Raw genomic sequence first — 18,994 nt, 5'->3', positions numbered from 1 at the left:
GAATAAAATCTGTCCTGATCTTGCTATGGTTCTAAAAATAAGTGTCTCTGACAGACCTAATCACAGTGCATCCATCCATTTTTATATTTTCTCATTTTATATTGGATTAAGCATAAGTGGCATTTCCCTACATGATAATAATTAATCACTCAAGTTATGAATGATGTGGTAAATTTAGAAAATGTTCTGGATATTATAATTATTCATACAAAGTCTTTTATAAATAGATGCTCATCGATATTCCTTATAGAAAGGGATCTGATGTAATTTATTTACCATGCAAGGTTTAGTTCTCAATTAGCTTGCTTATTAGGATACCATTCCATGCTAAAAATTCTTTGGAATCGGAATTAATGTACAGTCTTGTCTTTTCTTCCATTCTCTTTCCCAGTTCAGTCATATTAATTGAACAGTTTTCTTGGCCATATTCTGAACCAGAAATGCTCTAGTTCAAAATCACACAACTTTCTGGAGTAATTTTTTGGAAAAATTTAATTGGTCTGAGATGAATACACAGCAGTAGATTTAAATCATTCCTGATTTAGAGTGGAAGCACTGTACCTGTTTTTTGCTCTAGGGGGCACAGGCCAATAAAAAAGGTGTTGTCCCTCTCTCTGTATTTGTATTGTTGTTAGCTGGATAATGAGAGACCGGTCTTTAAAAGTTCACATAATGTGTACACTAGAGAAACAATTACTGATGACCTTATTCTTCAGCACATTGTGCAATGGGAACTTTGGTATGGACAGGAGTGGGGACAAGACTTGGCTGGAGGGATGACCGTGTCACTCTGTTAACAGTTAACAGGAGAGAGACACACTCAGAAACTCAGGTCTACTTCCTCTGTGCATGATGACAGAAACATTGATTACATGACAGGATAAATAAAACAGAGAATCCTTTCATTTTCTAGAATCTGTATTTTCTAAACAGCCACCACTGAGGGAGGACAAAAAATGTTGTCCTCTGTGTTCAGGATTTTTCCTATTTTGTTGAGGAGCAGCTGTGTTTTCCTAATTCCATGCATAAATCAACAGTTATTTTCTTCATATTCCCACCCCATTTGAGTTCCTCAGAATTAATCTCCGGTCTTTTAAGGTATTTGTAATGTAATATTAGCATTGAGACATGGTCTCAGATTTACTCAGCAGATATGGGGTTCCCTAGCATGGGGGCTGCTCTGGTCCAAATCTCACCTCTATCTGCAGAGACTTACACCCACTTCCCAGACTTGCAGAGTTCAGCCCTTTTGAAAAGAGAACTTTCTGTTACTTAACTTGCCTGTCAGTACTTGAATTAGGTCTTATTCTAACAATTAACAAAATCACTAATTTTTAAAAAAGTATCCTCTTAAACAATCTCATTAGTTGTCACAAAAGACAAGTCACTATTTTCCTATCACCATCATTAGGTTTTGTCTACTTTTAAAAAGAAAATGCATAGGGTTTTGGTTTTAATTTGGGGTTTTTCCCCCTAAAATTTATACTGTTGCCAAAATATTCTGTCCTAATTAGGAAATATTTCTTCAGTACATTTGCACTAAAGATGGCGTCTTCCAGACACTGTTTTCTGTATCTTGAAATAACAGCCAACAGAAAACAAAACTACCATGAAATAAATTAAGAAACTGAAGAATATTTTTAAAGGCATGTATTTTTGCAGAAGAATGCAAAACCATCAACCAATCTTCATACTCTGTATAAAAGGATACTAAGTTTTAATCTAAACTAGTTCAAAAGTTATAAATACACTATATAGTCCTATTTTATTAACCTTTAACTATACAATACATATCTATGTTAATATTTTAGAAGAAAAGACTAAAATCCTTTTTCAGCATGGCCATTGTTCCTGAAGAGAATAGATTGACATAAATGACTGTAGATGCAGCCCTGGTGCCAGATGAGTCACACAGAGAGCATCTGTGGAGGAGGTGAAACAAGCTTCACCCACTTGGCATCTTCCCAGGCTGAAGAGAGCTCCAGCCAACCTGTGTCTACTTGCATGAGTGCCACAGGGAGAAACACCCCAATGGTGCCACACAGGCATGTTTCTCCTATGGCTTCCTAGAGGCCACCAGAAGCATTTATGGAAGACAGCGCCTACCAGTGGACCATTAGTCATCTAGTGTTGTCCAGATTTACCATCATTTTTCACCAAACAGGGTTACTAAAGTGAAAAAAGACATCCATGAAACATCCCCTCTACTCCCAAGAAAAACAAACAACAAAACCAAAACTCAGAAGGGAGTCACAGTAATTCCTGGATTGTAGAACTGGATTTTCTCCTCAAAGCCAATGAGAAAATGATCATAACCACCTTCCACTGATATGAAACAAAATATTTCCTTAAGAAATAATGTGCTTTCCTCAAGACCAGATGTAAATCCCTCTTAAACATCTTGATTTGGGATCCATTAAAATGAGACCAACACCAACGTCTTCCACATTCACCACTCTTCCCCTGTATGCCCCATCCTTTATTAAACTATTGGTAAAATGCTGGAGGTGTATCCATATGAATTACAGACCTGGAATCCTTCCCTTACTCCTAGTCTAACATAGCTTGTGGTATACTCTGGGCTTCTCACTTGTAAGTCAGCCTATGACTGAGTTGTCTTCTTGTAAATCTAGTGTCATTCCATTCCTAGGGCTATGTAAAACTAAATAAAATAATTTTCAAGCACTATATTTTATTACAGAGTGATAATGGGAACAGGGATCAGTCTATCAATAGGAGACATTACAGTTAATGTTCAGATGTCAATAAGTTAAAGGTGACTTGCTAAAAGAATATTGAAAATATGTGACATAGCCAGTTTGGTTTGAGCGTTCTTCCTTCCAGCAAAATGCTAAAGTATTGACAGAAAGGTCAGAAATGCTGAAGATGCTCATCTCTGAGACAGGACAATGTCTGCTTCTGTCACCACAATCTCAGGAAGGTTTTCAAAAGTGGAGAGCGGCACACCTCAGAGCATTCCCTCATGATTTTTTGTTTTGGATTATTACACAGTTTTGTCCTACTCTTGATTCTCTTTAGAATTATGTCTGAGGTGAAGCCTCACTGCGAATTCAAATAATATTGAGTTAACATTCTGCAAAGCGGGTCTGTGAGAGGAGGAATGGAGCAGACAAGGAATAGATAAAAATGTAGGAAGTAGGGGGTGAGGTAAGTAAAGAAAAAATTAAGACATAGAAAGGAAAGGATGGAAGCAGAGACAAAGCCTCAGCAACGTCTGGGCTGCAACTGGCAGTCCCTTGTGGACAACTCTGGCATTGCCAGTTACATAGATAAGGTTCAGAGTGTCTATTTAGCTTGTTTTTCCCTTGTGTCCAATACTATCCAGGTTCTCAGTAGACCTTATTGCCTCCAGCACTGGGCCACACTAACCTTGTGATGCTGCTTCTAAATGGAAACCAGCTCATTTTCAATTGCATCACAGAGTGAGCAGTTGAAACTTCAGCCTGTCCAAATGGGTGACAAACCCATAACTAATATCCTGGTTTTATCCTGTATTTAGTTTAAACTAAATTAGTTCATATTCACTCAGCCCAAGATTCCTAGGACAAGATAACGTTTTCTTTTCTTACCTAAACCAAGTATAAGTGAACAGGTTGTTCCAATGAGTACTTATGCCAAGGTTACGGTTTTGATCCCTCCATGAATCTGAGGAGTATCTTGAGCCATCTTTCTGAGTCCAGAGACATTTATTCCAGTAGAAATTCTTTTACTTCCCTGCTAAAGCAATTCTGACTGATTCAGTTTTACCTGCTTTTTCTCCCTTCATAACCCTAGCTGCCAATATTATTCCACCAGTTTGACCATTTTTTCTGTATCTCCTGAAAAGCGCATCCACTTCAATATCAGTGTATAAGGCATTACTGGCATTTTGCCGCTTTATTTTGCAAGTCAGTCATGGCTCTACCTGAGCTTGGCTGCATAGTTCCACAGAAAACAAAACAAAACAAAACAAACAATAATCAGGCATTTCTTTCCTCAGACAAAATGCATAAAAGCATTTATTATACAGTACATTTCAGACCAGAGACAGACAGTCACAGTTTTACAATCTAAAGTTCTCCAGAACACAGGGTTCTGAAAAATGTCTTGAAAGTATCTTCAACACTTCTCTGAATTTAGTGTCATCCTGGCTTGGATGAATTTTCTGGCTGTGTTTACATTGTACCAAAGAGAGTGGATATGTTTTAGTAAGTAATTGAAATTACGATGCCTAAAGGTTATTTTAAGCTTTCTAATCTGACTAACTGCTACACAATTAGATGTGGTTAACAAGCAAATGTTGATTAATAATCCCACAAACATAGTAATATAAGCACTTTCTGAAAATAAATTGGTTTGTTTCTTTGCTTTCCCCCCAAGACCCTCTTGTAATTTTCAGACATGCTCAGTAGCAGAAGACAGGCCATGAAAACTCGTTTCAACAGCAGAAACCCTCTTCTGGATGTGACTGCCCAACTTGAATGGATCATTGTGGTGGAATATTTTAGTCAGCAGAGAAATAGGAAAACAGGAAAAATGCAACCCAGCGTACCACAGAGAGGGCATTCAGTATCTCGTATTGAATGAAACGATTTTAGAAACCTGGTGGTTCTCTGTTTTCACTCAGAACTCAGAAAACCTGTCTCAGGTCAGGTGGCATCCTCCTGTTAACAAACTGGCCTGCGATGAACAGCCACAGCTGCTCCATGAGTGGGTTCATAAATTCAGCTGAAAAATCGCAAACTTTGGATTGAGGGAGACAGAACTGTACCACTGTTGTTCCCTAGGTCTTAAGCTAACTTACAGACCTTTGCCCAGGTGTTGATCTAAACCTCTTACCTTCATTTCTCCAGTTATTATTTATCAGCTAATTTTACACATGCACACACTTTCAAATGCATCTGAAATGAAGGACTCACTCAGATACATAATCTAACAAGTGAGATATTATATTACAGTTCAGAATTGTACAGTGGTCTGGCTACAGCTCCTAGTTCGAGTATTTCAGTGAATATGATCATTAGAAAAACTGAATTTATGAAGAAATATTATGAAAAGATTAATTTTGTCTAGCGGCATTACACTTTAACAGAGAAAGCAAATTTTCTTATTTTTCTTTCAGCAGCTTTCAGATTTCTGTGTATTCATATAGATGTCATCTTTACAGATGTTTTCTACTTTGAATCATTCTCCAATTTGAAAACACATGCAGTGCTTTTAATACATATTTTCTGCCAGCTGTACCAAATTCTTCAATGATTTTATTTTTATCGTTGAAAAATATTTAATAGGATCAACAATGCAGTTCCTCCACACCAAATGGTGGAGAAAATGTGGCTTCACCGGCACCTCTACTACCCAAATAAAGTAGTGTTCAAGAGACAATAAGCAAGTCAAAATAGTGCAGGTGCTGCTAAATAAACCTTATGATGTGCCCTGAAATCAGCCTCTGTATTTGATTTTCTCAGTTTTCCATTCTATGTTTGGGAAGACCTGTACTGAGCTCAGGAGATGATGTTAGGTGTTCAGTTTCCTAATCTCTGTTTGGCTCCTTCTGGTGCTCTAAGCACTTCCATGCTCTGCTTTTTCAGAAGTGCTTGGAATAAATATGCAAGATATTTACCCCAGAAGATTGTTGGTAGATGTAAATGTGCCAGGGCAAACTCACCCCCTCACATCAGCCTGAAGTGGCTAGTTAAAAAATGGCTATGCTTCACTGTGTCCAAGAAAAATGTCACTTTAAGGTTGGAGTGCTTGAGCTTCTCTCAAGTCCTTCTTGGATGGATTTTCTGGAGGACAAGACTGGTAATTTTCTAGCTTGGCATATTTACATTGGCAACCAAAATGCCTTGTCGCTCAAGACAAAACAAGGAAAAAGATGTAAAGTTCAGTAAAGCTCCAGGACTGTGATTTCACCACAGATTCTGGTTCTGGCTTTGCCACTTCATCTCTCTGCCATTGTTTTAAGCATCTAGTGTAAACGATTCATAGCTGAATAATTGGCAGTATACTAAATATAAAGTTTTCTCGTTCCACCTTTAAAGTATGTGCATTTCCATAGCAGCACTCTACAAGCAGAATAAGACAGTGGGCGACATTATGGATAAGATAAATTCAGTGCAGGATCTAAGAAGCATGCCTGTTGACTGAGGTTTTAAATCATATTAGGTATTACTGTCTGTACAACATTGACACAAATTAGAATATCTTACAAGTCCTACTTTAATACTTTTTATTACAATGTAGTAATCCAGTCTGTAAACTGCTGTTATAAATAATCCCTACTTGAAAGAACAAACAGTACCAATAGGTGTAGCAAACTTTATTTAAAAAAAAGAAGGCTCTGATGCAAGCAAAAATATTTTGTAAAATTAATTTTCTATGGAAAATTATGAATTCTCAAGCATATTAATACATTAACTTTTTCTTTTTTAGACTTATTTCATCAAGATCAAGACTGAATAATTAATGTATTCTGTCTTCACATAAGCAAAGCAAATATCTGAATGAAAAGATCAGAAACAGGGAAATGATTGGTGAAATTGGGCTGCGTATGGCTATCTGGCACTAAAATGTGATCCAGGTTTCATGCATGACTTCAATCACTACCATGTAATATGGGACATGAACCAAAATATACAGGCTGTCAAACAGTAAATAACCACAGAATCACAGAATCATAGAATCACAGAATGGCAGAGGTTGGAAGGGAACTCTGGAGATCATCTTGTCCAACCCCCCTGCTTGAGCAGGCACACCCAGAGCAGGGGGCACAGGAACACATCCAGGTGGGTTTTGAATGTCTCCAGGGAAGGGACTCCACAGCTTCCCTGGGCAGCCTGTGCCACTGCTCTGGCACCCTCACAGGGAAGGAGTTTTTTCTCATATTGAGGTGGAACTTCCTGTGTTCCAACTGTGCCCATTGCCCCTGGTCCTGTCGTTGGGCACCACTGAAAAGAGCCTGGCCCCATCATCCTGACACCCACCCTTCAGCTATTTATAGGTATTGATGAAACCCCCCCTCAGCCTTCTCTCCCCTAGGCTGAACAAAGCCAAGTCTCTCAGCCTTTCCTCATAAGGGAGATGCTCCAGTCCCTTGATTATCTTGGTAGCTCTCCGCTGGACTTGCTCAAGCAGTTCCACATCCTTCTTAGACTGGGCGGCCCAAAACTGGACACAGTACTCCCAGTGTGGCCTCACTAGGGCAGAGCAGAGAGGAAGGATAACCTCCCTCAACCTGCTGGCCACCCTCCTTTTAATGCACCCCAGGACACCATTGGCCTTCTTGCCCACAAGGGCACACTGATGGCTCATTGTCAACTTGCTGGCCACCAGCACTCCTAAGTCCTTCTCAGCGGAACCACTTTCCAGTAGTTCAGTCCCCAACCTGTACTGGTGCCCGGGGTTGTTCCTCCCCAGGTGCAGGACCTGGTACTTGCTCTTGTTGAACTTTGTGAATTTCCCCTCGGCCCAGTCCCCAGCCTGTCCAGGTCTCACTGGATGGCCGCACAGCCTTCTGGTGTATCAGCCACTGCTCCCAATCTGGTCATTAGCAAACTTGCTGAGGTTACACTCGGTCCATTTGTCCAGGTCACTGATGAATATGTTGAACAGGACTGGACCTAGCACAGACCCCTGGGGAGCACCACTGGTGACAGGCCTCCATCCAGACTCTGGTCCATTGATCACAACCCCCTGAGCTCTGTTGTTCAGACAGTTGTCTGTCCACCTCACTGTCCACTCATCTAACCAACACTTCCTAGCCTTACCTATGAGGATGTTATGGGAGACAGTGTCAAATGCCTTACTGAAGTCAAGGTAAAGAACATCCCCTGCCCTCCCTTCCTCTAGCCAGCCAGTCACACCATCACAGAAGGCTATCAGGTTGGTCAAGCATGACCTCACCTTGGTGAGTCCGTGTTGACTACTTCTAATAACCTTCTTGTCCTCTACATGCCTGGAGATGACCTCCAGAATGAACTGTTCCATCACCTTTCCGGGGATGGAGTTGAGCCTGAATGGCCTATAGTTTCCCAGGTCCTCCTCCTTGCCCGTTTTGAAGACTGGAGTGACATTTGCTTTCCTCCACTCCTTGAGCACCTCTCCTGCCCTCCATGACCTTTCAAAGATGATGGAGAGTGGCTTAGCAACAGCACCTGCCAGCTCCCTCAGCTCTTGTGGGTGCATCTCATCGGGGCCCATGGATTTGTGAGGATCCAGTTTGCCTAGGTGATTTCTGACCCAGTCCTCCCCAACCAAGCAGAAGTCCTCCTTTCTCCAGATTTTTCTTCTCTTCTTTGGGGGCTGGGATGCCTGAGGCCATCCTCAGCAGTGAAGACTGAAGCAAAGAAGGCATTCAGTAACTCTGCCTTCTCTGCATCCTGTGTCAGCAGGGCTCCCACCTCATTCAGCAGCAGGCCCACAGTTTCTCCAGTCTTTCTTTTACTGCTGATGTGTTCTTGTTAGCTTTGACTTCCTTTCCCAGATTTAGTTCCAAATGGGCCTTGGTTTTCCTTCTTTCATCTCTGCATACTCTGACAACATTCCTAGATTCCTCCCTAGTGGCCAGTCCCTTTTTCCACATACTGTGAACTTTCGCCTTCCATTTCAGTTTCTCAAGAATATCTTTGCTCATCCTTGTGTGTCTCCTGGCTCCTCTGCCTGGTGTCCTTCTAGGGATGCACCAATCTTGAGCTTGGACAAAGTGGTCCTTGGATACTGTCCATCTGTCTTTGATGCCCCTGCCTTCTAGAGCCCTTGACTATGGGATTCCTGCAAGTGAGTCTTTGAAGAGGCGAAAGTTGGCGCTCTTGGAGTCCAGGGTTGCAGTCCAACTTGTTGCCCTGCTTCTACCACGCAAGATCCTGAACTTGACCATCTCCTGGTCACTGCAGCCAAGCCTACCCTCAACTCTCACATCCTCAACCAGTCCTTCCTCGTTTGTTAAGATAAGGTTGAGAATCACATCTTGCCTTGTTGGCTTCTGCACCACCTGCATAAAAAGTTATTCTCAATGCTCTTCAGAAAGATTCTGTATCATGCATGGCTTGCCATGTTCCTTTTCCAGCAAATATTAGGGTGGTTGCTGTTCATCATGAGGACCAGGGCCTGCAACTGTTAGGCTACTTCCAGCTGTCTGTAGAAGGCTTCGTCAACTTCCTCTTCTTGGTCAGGTGGCCTGTAGCAAACACCCACAACAGTGTTGCCCATAGTTTTCTGTCCCTTAATTTTTACCCACAAGCTCTCAGTTTGTTCTCCTTCCACTCCAAAGCAAAGCTCGATGCATTCCAGTTGCTCCCTCACATAAAGACCAACTCCTCCACCTTGCCTTGCTGGTCTGTCTTTCCTGAAAAGCCTGTAGCCACCTATGACCACATTCCAGTCATGCAAGCTATCCCACCATGTCTCTGTGATTTCAATGAGATCATGGCCCTGTGACTGCACACAGACCTCTAGTTCCTCCTGTTTTTTTCCATGCTCCATGCATTGGTGTACAGACATTTCAGAAAGGTTCTTGAGCACACAGGTTTTCCCGGAGCGGTGTACAAGGACCCACTATAGCCATGCAGACCTTTAATGTGTTTGGTCTCCTGGTTGCCATTGCATGAAGCCACTACAGCACCTTTATCACTGCTCAGGTTGTCCTGTCTTATTCCTCCATTGTGTGTGATGGCATTAGTATTGCCAGTTTTTCTGCCTCCCCCCGGGTTCTTCAGTTTAAAGCCCTCCTCACCAAGTTTGCCAGCCTGCTGCCAAAGATTCCCTTGCCCCTTCCTGACAGGTGAAGTCCATCCTTCCCTAGCAGCCTATGGTTGTTGAAGAATGTTTCATTGTCATAATATTGAGGGTTTAAAAACCAGATCCAAATTCATCAGGGCAATTTCTGTTTGAGTCACAGTAGTTTTAATATACTAATGAAATTAATTTACTGATGGAATGTAGGTAATTTGATACATTTCCTTTGCTACTGATATCTTTTCTGTGTGCCTATTCCTTTCGCAGCAATACCAGCAGGGAATTCGAGGTAAACACTCATTACCACAGCAAAGTGCCAAGACAAACTGAGAAAATAATTAGTATCAGGCAAAACACAGATAATTTTCAGACCCTGTACATTCAAAGAACAGCCTCCAGCTTTGTATTAATTATTTCAGGATTAAAACAAATACTTGTTCCAATAGAAATAAAGAACACAACAAGGAATGAGGTTACAAATCCCTACATAAAACCAGCACCTGCTCCCAACTTCTGGAGTGCAAGAAACAGGAAAAGTATGTTTATTTAAATCTCTATAATGAGACCGAATTGTGGCTAAGTTTCTAGATGTTATTCTAATGACTTAATAAGATTCTCTTCATCAAGCTGTCTTGTATGATCAGGAACAATACATTCAGTTATTCTCCCTGCCTTCTGTGGAGGCATTTAAAAACAATGAAAAGACTGGAATGCAAAGAAACTGGCTTAGCTCAGCTGCACTGGATATTGAAATGGCTAGATGGTCATCCCCGTGCACCCTGGTTTCCCTGAAGCACAACAGCCTTTTACTGAGCCATGCTCTGATGTAGCAGTCTGTTTGCAGTGATAGCCACGTGGCTGCACAAACACCTAGAACAATAAAACCTGAACACAAGCCAGCAGTGAGCCCAGGCGGCCAAGAAGGCCAACAGCATCCTGGCTTGTATCAGGAATAGTGTGGCCAGCAGGAGGAGAGAGGTGATCGTGCCCCTGAACTCAACACTGGTGAGGCTGCACCATGAATGCTGTGTTCAGTTTTGGGCCCTTCACTACAAGAAGGACATTGAGGTGCTGGAGCGTGTCCAGAGAAGGGCAACAAAGCTGGTGAAGGGTCTGGAGAAAAAGTCTTATGAGGAGCGGCTGAAGGAACTGGGGTTGTTTAGCCTGGAGGAGGCTGAGGGGAGACTTTATCACTCTTTACAACTACCTGAAAGGAGGTTGTAGTGAGATGGCTGTTGATTTCTTCTCCCAGGTAACTAGTGATAGGACAAGAGGAAATGGCACCAAGTTACATCAGGGAAGGTTTAGACTGGATATTAGGAAAAATTTCTTTACTGAAAGAGTGGTCAGGCATTGGAACAGGCTGCCCAGAGAGGTGGTGGAGTCACTATCCCTGAAGATGTTCAAAAAACTTGTAGGCATGGCACTTGAGGACATGTTTTAGGAGGCATGGTTGTGTTGGGTTGATGGTTGGACTGGATGATCTTAGAGGTCTTTTTCAACCTTAATGTTTCTATGAATCTATTATAAGAGTTCTCCTGCTTTGAGAGCCTAAATTCCAGCCTGTAGGCATTTTTCCTTTATAGGTTATGAATGCTGATCAAGATTTAACTGGTTATGTTGAAGCGGTTGTTTACCAACCTAACAAATATGTCCTGGTATATATATTTGACACTCTTAAAATTTTTCCTTCCTATTTGCCACCAGATCATTACTTCTCACATAATTTCCTCCAGAATTAATCCTTTCAGTAATTTCCAAAATATTGGCATAATTGCACGTCAATTGCGTTGGCATCAAGATTAGGTGCTTTAAAGCAATGAACAAGTGCCTTTTTGGCTCTTAATCTTGGTATGCACTTCCATGGCAATTTCTGGACCAATAGCCAATATTCCTGAAATACAGATGTCTAATTCCAGGAATCTTCTTCAGTAGCTATCCAGCTCCTTTTATTGGACTGTGGATATTGCAACATAGTTGTTCTGATTAATAATCGAATATGACTTTCCCCAGCATGTGACTTCCTTGAATTCAAGAGAGGTTCATTTTCACCATCTGACCACCTTTACAATCCTGTAGTGGTTCTAACAGTTTTTAAAGAGCCTGTCTATCTAATTACCAAGTACTAAATAGAAATTTCCATCTTGTGTGACCATTATGAAGAGAAACTATAGCATTACTTCCCTCATACTCTCTATAAAATCTTACATCCTTGCTAAAGGGAACATATTCCGAGGAATAAAATGGCAAATATGGTAAGGAACTATTCTACTCATTGTAGTATGCATTACAAAGATTATTTTATTCTATTTTACAGAGCCAGTACATAATAGAGAATACAATGTGAAATGGAAGTAAAAAAATAACCTGACTTGCCTAAAATACCAGCCTCCAAAAATACAATCCAGCTCCAAGGGAAGTATCCAAGAAAAGAGTAACAACATTTTTAATTTAGCAGATTATGAATCTCCTAAATAGAAATCTTGCAGTCCCCAAAAATCAGGCAAAATATCCTACAACTATTGAAAGTTTTGGCTCCAGCGTCTGGTTTGTAATGGGTTTACAGAGGCAGGGCATATCAAAAACAACAGGTATGGCCAGCCACACACCTGCTTTCCATACACCATGAGTTATTTGAACACAAGCTGGAAAGACAGAGTGATTAAACCCAAAGAGGAGGGGTGACCATCTGCCCTCTGATTTGATTCAAAGCCCAAATTAAAGTATGAGCAGCAACAGCAGCTCAAGAAAGCTACAGAGAAGTACATTGACTACCACCATGCTCAACTATCAGTCTTGATGCTCTTGCTACAGCTGCTGCTGCTGAAACATGCAAGTTGACATTATCCTTCTTCAGTCTTACAGCTAGCAAGCTTGAGCTTTGATTTACTCTGCTGTCTCATGTCTTCATTCTTTTTATTGTATATGTCCTTTAAAAGTGACTTCTGTATCAAAATCTGTCTCTGACTGGGCCTTGTATTTTTTTCTAGGAGGCTGAAGAGATAGACTGAGAACAGAGAAGGAGAAAGGCCTCGGTACATTGGTCATTCCCAAGGTTAGGAAAAACTACCCCTATAGTTTGGAATCAAGAATTATGGATGGAGGCAAAGAACGGAACAGCCCTGCAGAGATTGTGTGGTCCTGTCCATGGTATCTGGCCAGGTCTCTGCCAATCTGGTTCTTAAAAAACTTCGATCACGGAAACTCTGCAGTTTCCCTGCAAAAAGCTTGCCACTGCTTTGCTCTGTTCTCCAAAAGCTTTTGCCAGTGTGTAATATGAATCTTTGCTGCAGTTTAGGTCTATCACATCCAAACGTGTCCCCCAGGCTACTTGAAACAGTCTATTTCCTCTCCCTTCCTGCCCCCCGAAATCCTACATAATTCATAACACTTATATTTTTTTCTCAGTCTTCTCTTTCCTACATTAAACAATGCCAATTCCTTCCATTTTTTCCTCATACTTCTTTTTTTTAATAACTCAAATGAAGTGAGGGTGATCTCCTTGGGAGTCTCCTTGTTTTTCACACCAATTTTTTAAAAGCAAAGCCCAAATGGGAATGCAACACTCTGGCTGAGGTCCTGAAATGGTTCCCTGTTCTCATTAGCTTTCAGATGAAAAATAAAAACAATGGTTTTGTAGGGCTAAAGGGCACACTTCTCTGGGATTTCAGGAGATTGGCTGTGCTAACCCAGTCACCCCATGTCTTTTCTCCACTCTTTTCTTCCATTCAAGATGTATTCTGGTTTGTGAACTGCCGCTTTTGTGAATTGCTGTTTATGTATTCCCAATTTTAAAATAAGATAATTAGTTGAGTTTTGAAAGGTAGACCACTGTTGGTGCTTTCTTAACTTTCCTGCAGAAATCCACAACCTTGACCAAGAAATATAACCAGAAGAGTTTCAGCCTAAGACATGTGTTAAAAGGTAACAATAAAAAGCCTGTGAAAAGACTGTTAAATACCCTGCTTTGGAGTGTTGCTCCTTTTGGCAGCATCTGCAGCAGGGCACGCATGCTAGTGAATTTTCCAGTTACTTTCTGCTATGTACAGATGATCAGAAATTCAATGAAATGGTTTCTCCCCATAGGAAAGTGCAGATTCATTGAAAATGAAACATATCACTTGAACATGCTGATTTATACTTTCAATCTAACCATATCACAATAATGTTGCTGTTTCAGTAAAGGAAAATGTATCAGTCTGACAATATAAGTATTTCAGGCTGACTATTCATTAATATTTTTATTGCCTTAATATTGCAAAAAACCCACAGCATATAATTTAATTCTTCTGAACAATGAACATGAACAACTTTTATCCTCGTGAAACTTCATTGTTCATCATCATCATCTGCTATTCTTAGCTTCAAATGCTCTGTGTTATAAACTTTAAAGTTTGAAAGGTTTTGCTTCACTGGAAAGCTTTGTTTTTTGTTACAATTTGAATTGGAACAGATATTTTTGTTGTGTCTAAACTATACACAGAATGGAAATTCTAGTTTCCAATTATCTCAAGTACTGCACTTGTGTAAGAAAGCATCTCATTAGAAACTCTTTATATTGCCTCTTGAATGTCCACTGTCATGTATAGTATACATTTTTTCCCAATCACTGTGCATTATTAATTCCAGGTACATTCAAATATATTTCTACATTCTGAAACTCAAATTTTTATCTCTGCAGATGATAATGATGCTATGAGTATCTGTTATTTCAACCACGTTTGTCACTGAAGCTATTGCCATCACGGAACAGCATAAACCAAGCTAAACCTGGGCTGCCATATGGCCGCACCCTCCTTGCATGTCAGCAGCAACATTCATGCAGTTGCAACATAAACAAAGTTGAGGTGTTGATTTGATTCCCTTTTCATTGTCGTTGGGCTACTTTTCACCTACCTGAACTACCTGAACAAGCTGACTGTATAGTTGCATGACACTATACCTATATATATGATAGTAATGGTGTTACTATTTGTGTGTTTACTATTCCTATCATATACATCCAGTCTTTCACGTAAGCTCTTCCCCCATGAAACTATTGAGCCAATGCCCCAGAAATCAAATGTGTCCTAAATACCAGGGAAGCTAGTCAAGATTTGTTTTCATTAAAATTTGCTGTAAATTTATTTTATGGAAATAAAACTATAAATATACTTTCCTTTTCAACACAGTCTATCTTAATGAAATGCAGATAAAAAGTGAGTTGTCAGCACTCCCTTATCCATCACAGTTGTGGCTGTCAATCTCTTTCCTGCCCATCAGTCAGACCATTTGTACTTTGTCATGCACACAGACATCATGTATTCAGACACAAGTAACTCCACATTTACATTCACAATTCACATTGCATGGTTGTGCCAATATTTTCCCAGTCTCTTCCCCAGCATTCATCCATTCTTCAGATCTACATTCAGTCCTGCTCTACATTAGTGAAATCTTAACATATTTCCTTTCCACTCATGGATTTTCTTCCTGATGGTTCCTGTCTTTCTTCATAACCATAGTATGATCCAAGTTGCCTGAGCTCTGTGGATGCTCTGTCCTGCTTGTCAGGATGGTTAAGAAGTAAATGAGCCTACTTCTTAGCTTGACTGTAGGCACATAGCTGAAACAAGTCCAGAGAGCTTAGCAGCTCTCAGGGCAGTCCCTTCAGCACTACCATTGATATCTAATAAGCTTGTTGCATATCAGTAATTGTGGAGGGCAATAAATGAGGGGGCTCCTTCTTGTAGCCATCATGTATCAAACCTTGCCTGAAAGCTACTGCAGGGAATCCAAGCATGCAAGGCAGCACAGTACTGAAAGCCTTTGCATCAGTAATGCAAACTGTTCCAACACCCATTTGCGATTATCCAACTTTTTAATATAATGGAACAGAGGAACATAGATATTGATTCTTTCCCCTATAACCAGAGGGAAAATGATGGAACATTTACTATAGTAATTTATGCCAGTCATGTATGTATTTAAACCAATAAAATATCCTGCCAAATACTCATCCAAAGCCAAAGTAGTGTTCTTAAGAAGGGATGAAAGATTGTTTTAAACATATATATAATACATATTTTTTAAACAAAGCCTCTGTTTAGTAATCCAGATATTCCTTTTGATGTTTTATAATGCCTAAGAGTCAAATATAATGATACCTGGCTCTGCAAGTGTTTGTTATTATGTCCCTTACCAAAGACTTCTAACTTGACCGAATTTACATTGGACCAGAGCCTGATACAACATATCAGCTCAAATGTAAAGACCTTGTTTGGGTTTGGTGGTGGGTGGGGGAAGGGTGTCTTGAAAACAGAGTTTTGTAAAAGTTGTTTTTAATCAGGATTAATTAACATTTAGGCTGTTTGGAATTTTTTCATTCTAAAGGAGAATCAAACATGATACCTATCTCAATTCTCTAACATTCTGCTTTTAACTCAATGCTAGTATTTAGTGCCTGCTGTTTCTTAAAACATATCTGACATCAGAGAAGTCTCACCACTGAAAAGAATGTAAAATAAAATGTTAAAAGCAGATTGACAGCTTGAGCATTTCTCCTTTAAGAAATATGTCCTACTTTGCCCTATATTGGGCAAAATTCGAAGTGTTTACATTTGTCATTGTTTGATTCTCCTATAATTTATGGCACATAAATTGTTAGCAGAACTAGTGTTTTCTGGTAGCTTTTCTTTGTTTTGACAGTTCTCATTGTGCAGGATCAAAAGAACATTTGTTACTGTGACTCAGCATCTAAGGGCTAAATCTATTCCAACATACAAAATACAAGTAAACAAGCCCAACACAGGAAGCCTTCCCTCTAACCTAGGGCAAGAAACATTTTTCTTCATTGCTTGCATAGAAGTGACCCATGAATTAATTTCCTACAAAAAGAATTTCACCATTGAGTCTCTTCTCTGAGGTTTTCCTATTCCCAAAGTCTCCACCATGCTTTTGTGATGGTTGCCATCATGGCTGACATCCTAGGAACAGGGCTGGAAATCTCCAGAGTTCACAGAACCAGCTGCTTGGATGGAGCCCATGCTTCAGGATATTCTCATCTGCTGGTTCGGTTTTTTGGTTTTTTGGGGTTTTTTTTTGAGTGGAGAGGGACCTTATAAAGCTTTCAGAGTTTTTCTATTTTAGGTAATTTATACATAGTCACTCACCTGCCACTTCTATCAATATTATTTGCTCATGTTTACGCACTTTACCTGCTTTATCAGAAAAATCCTTACTTACATAGAAAAACTCAGTTATCACTTATGTATGATAGGCAAGGAGGAGGTGTAGTTTTATATACTACCACTATGAATTATTATTTATATTAACTTCTCGCTGCACCTAGGTAAATATTTTGGTGTACTATGTCATGTGCCCAGGGACTCTCCCCTCTCATCACCTGTACAGGCACCTTTCCAATGCACCCCATACTCTCTCATTTGATGTACAAGAAAAGGCTGAGAGAAAAGGCTGGGTTTGTTCAGCCTGAGCTAATCTAATTTCTGTCTTCAGCTACCTAATCAGTCATTATAGAGAAGACTGAGTCAGACTTCTTAGATGTGCATGGTGAAAGGATGGGAAATGGACAGATGTTGCAGCATGGGACATTCCCTTTAGGTGTATTTGGAAAAAACCTCTTCACTGAGGGTGATCAAATGCTGCAAATTAATATTTTCTAGTAATAATTTGCTGTATTTTTATCATTAGCACATTAATTCTGTTAGGGTAGAAGATGTTGATAGACTTCATTAAACATGCCTTTGCCTGAGAAGGCTCAGGTAGGTAATTTCCTAGTAACACAGCTATAAAACAACAGAACCTATGATCCATACCTCTGTCTTTGAGGAGACAAGCTGCAAATTTTCTTGATTAGATGGAGCTTCTTACAGGAAGCTGGAAGCTCTTATTGTAGTGCATCACAACGGCTGCTCTGTAGCCAAGATCTGATGGAAGCAAGAATAAATGAGGAAATGTCACTGAGCACCAGAATGGGTCATTGTCTATCCAAGGAAGGACGGCATATCACTCTGCTCATTGATAGAGTTATACAAGGACTACGTGCCAGAGAATTTGTGATACCTGGGCTAAACAGACCAAGCAGGGACAAGCACTTCCACCAAAGGGTATTGCTATGTGGCTGTGAATTCTTCTCTGTTTTCCCTTCCCACTCCACCAATGTAATGCAATTTGCTCAGGCTCAGCTCACCCAGCTTATTTACATTCATGAAATGATTTTAACAATGCAGTAAAGACAGCTGTGTGATAGGATGAGCTACGCAGTGACTATAATCACTACATAATAGATCACATAGTTGCTTTTTTATTTTAAACAATCAAATAGATCCTTAACAGAAAAATACTTTCACAGATTTGTTAGCAAAAAGCACATTTGCGTGTTTCTCTCAGTGACTATTTTGCTTACTTAATGAAAACAGAATCTGAACTTTTGTTTCTAATCAGGTATCTCTTTGATTTAGTTGCAAAAATGAGCTTCAAGGTTCAATTTTAGAGTAATCATTTCAAGAAAAGACAAGAAACTGCCTTCAAGATTCAGCTTTATACGAGACCTGGCATTTGGTGACATGTCCTCCAGTTTTCCTTTGATCATAGTAACTGCCAAAAGGAGAACTCAGAGTGCTTTGGATAAGCACGTTAACACATTCGTAAATTATTTGAGATAACTTCTTTAAATTGTCCCTTAGGGGAAAACTGCTTCTACAAAAAAATTTAAGTTCTTCTGTCATCCAGCAACTTCTAAATTTATAACAGTAATTTAAAAACTAAAATTGATGTTGTCTTGATCGATGATATACAATAATATCCTACACTGCAATATGGAACACATATAATATAGAGAGATATAAGCACTAAGCAGACCATATCTAAACTACTGTATCCAAGTATTATACATTTCTTGTTTCCATTGGGTTTAGAATGAGCTGGTGCTCCAAAGGCATGTCAGAAGTGATAGAACATTACAAAACCAATAGTAGCAACAGCAGAAACTCACAGAACTCAAATACATCCAAAAGGATGGACAAGGCATACCCTGCGAACTACTTAGCTGTGACTTCCCTTTAATGGATATGAACTTGGAAGAGCTAACAACAAAAGCTGCTCTTGTTGACTTTTTCTACGGTCAAAGGAAACGTACCCCAGCTTCATCCTGGGCATTCCTCTACAGCATTTGAAACGATTTGTCATCTACTCCTGACATAAGCTATGCACCTTAGCTTTGCTTTTCCTGGTTTGTAATGGGAAATGAGGAATTATA

General features: G+C 40.0%; 1 long non-coding RNA gene across 1 annotated transcript in view; it reads right to left on the bottom strand.

Annotated features, from left to right (window-relative positions):
• Positions 1 to 18,994, bottom strand: part of LOC135310595 (uncharacterized) — a 49,757-nt gene that overhangs the window by 21,649 nt on the left and 9,114 nt on the right. Inside the window, exon 2 of the long non-coding RNA XR_010370672.1 lies at positions 17,553 to 17,663. This is a non-coding gene — a long non-coding RNA (uncharacterized LOC135310595). The remainder of the gene's footprint in view (positions 1 to 17,552; positions 17,664 to 18,994) is intronic.

This window comes from Phalacrocorax carbo, chromosome Z, assembly GCF_963921805.1.
Source record: "Phalacrocorax carbo chromosome Z, bPhaCar2.1, whole genome shotgun sequence".
Lineage (NCBI taxonomy): Eukaryota > Metazoa > Chordata > Aves > Suliformes > Phalacrocoracidae > Phalacrocorax > Phalacrocorax carbo.
Note: the sequence above shows the minus strand (reverse complement) of the source record. Positions and strands in the feature narration are given on the sequence as shown.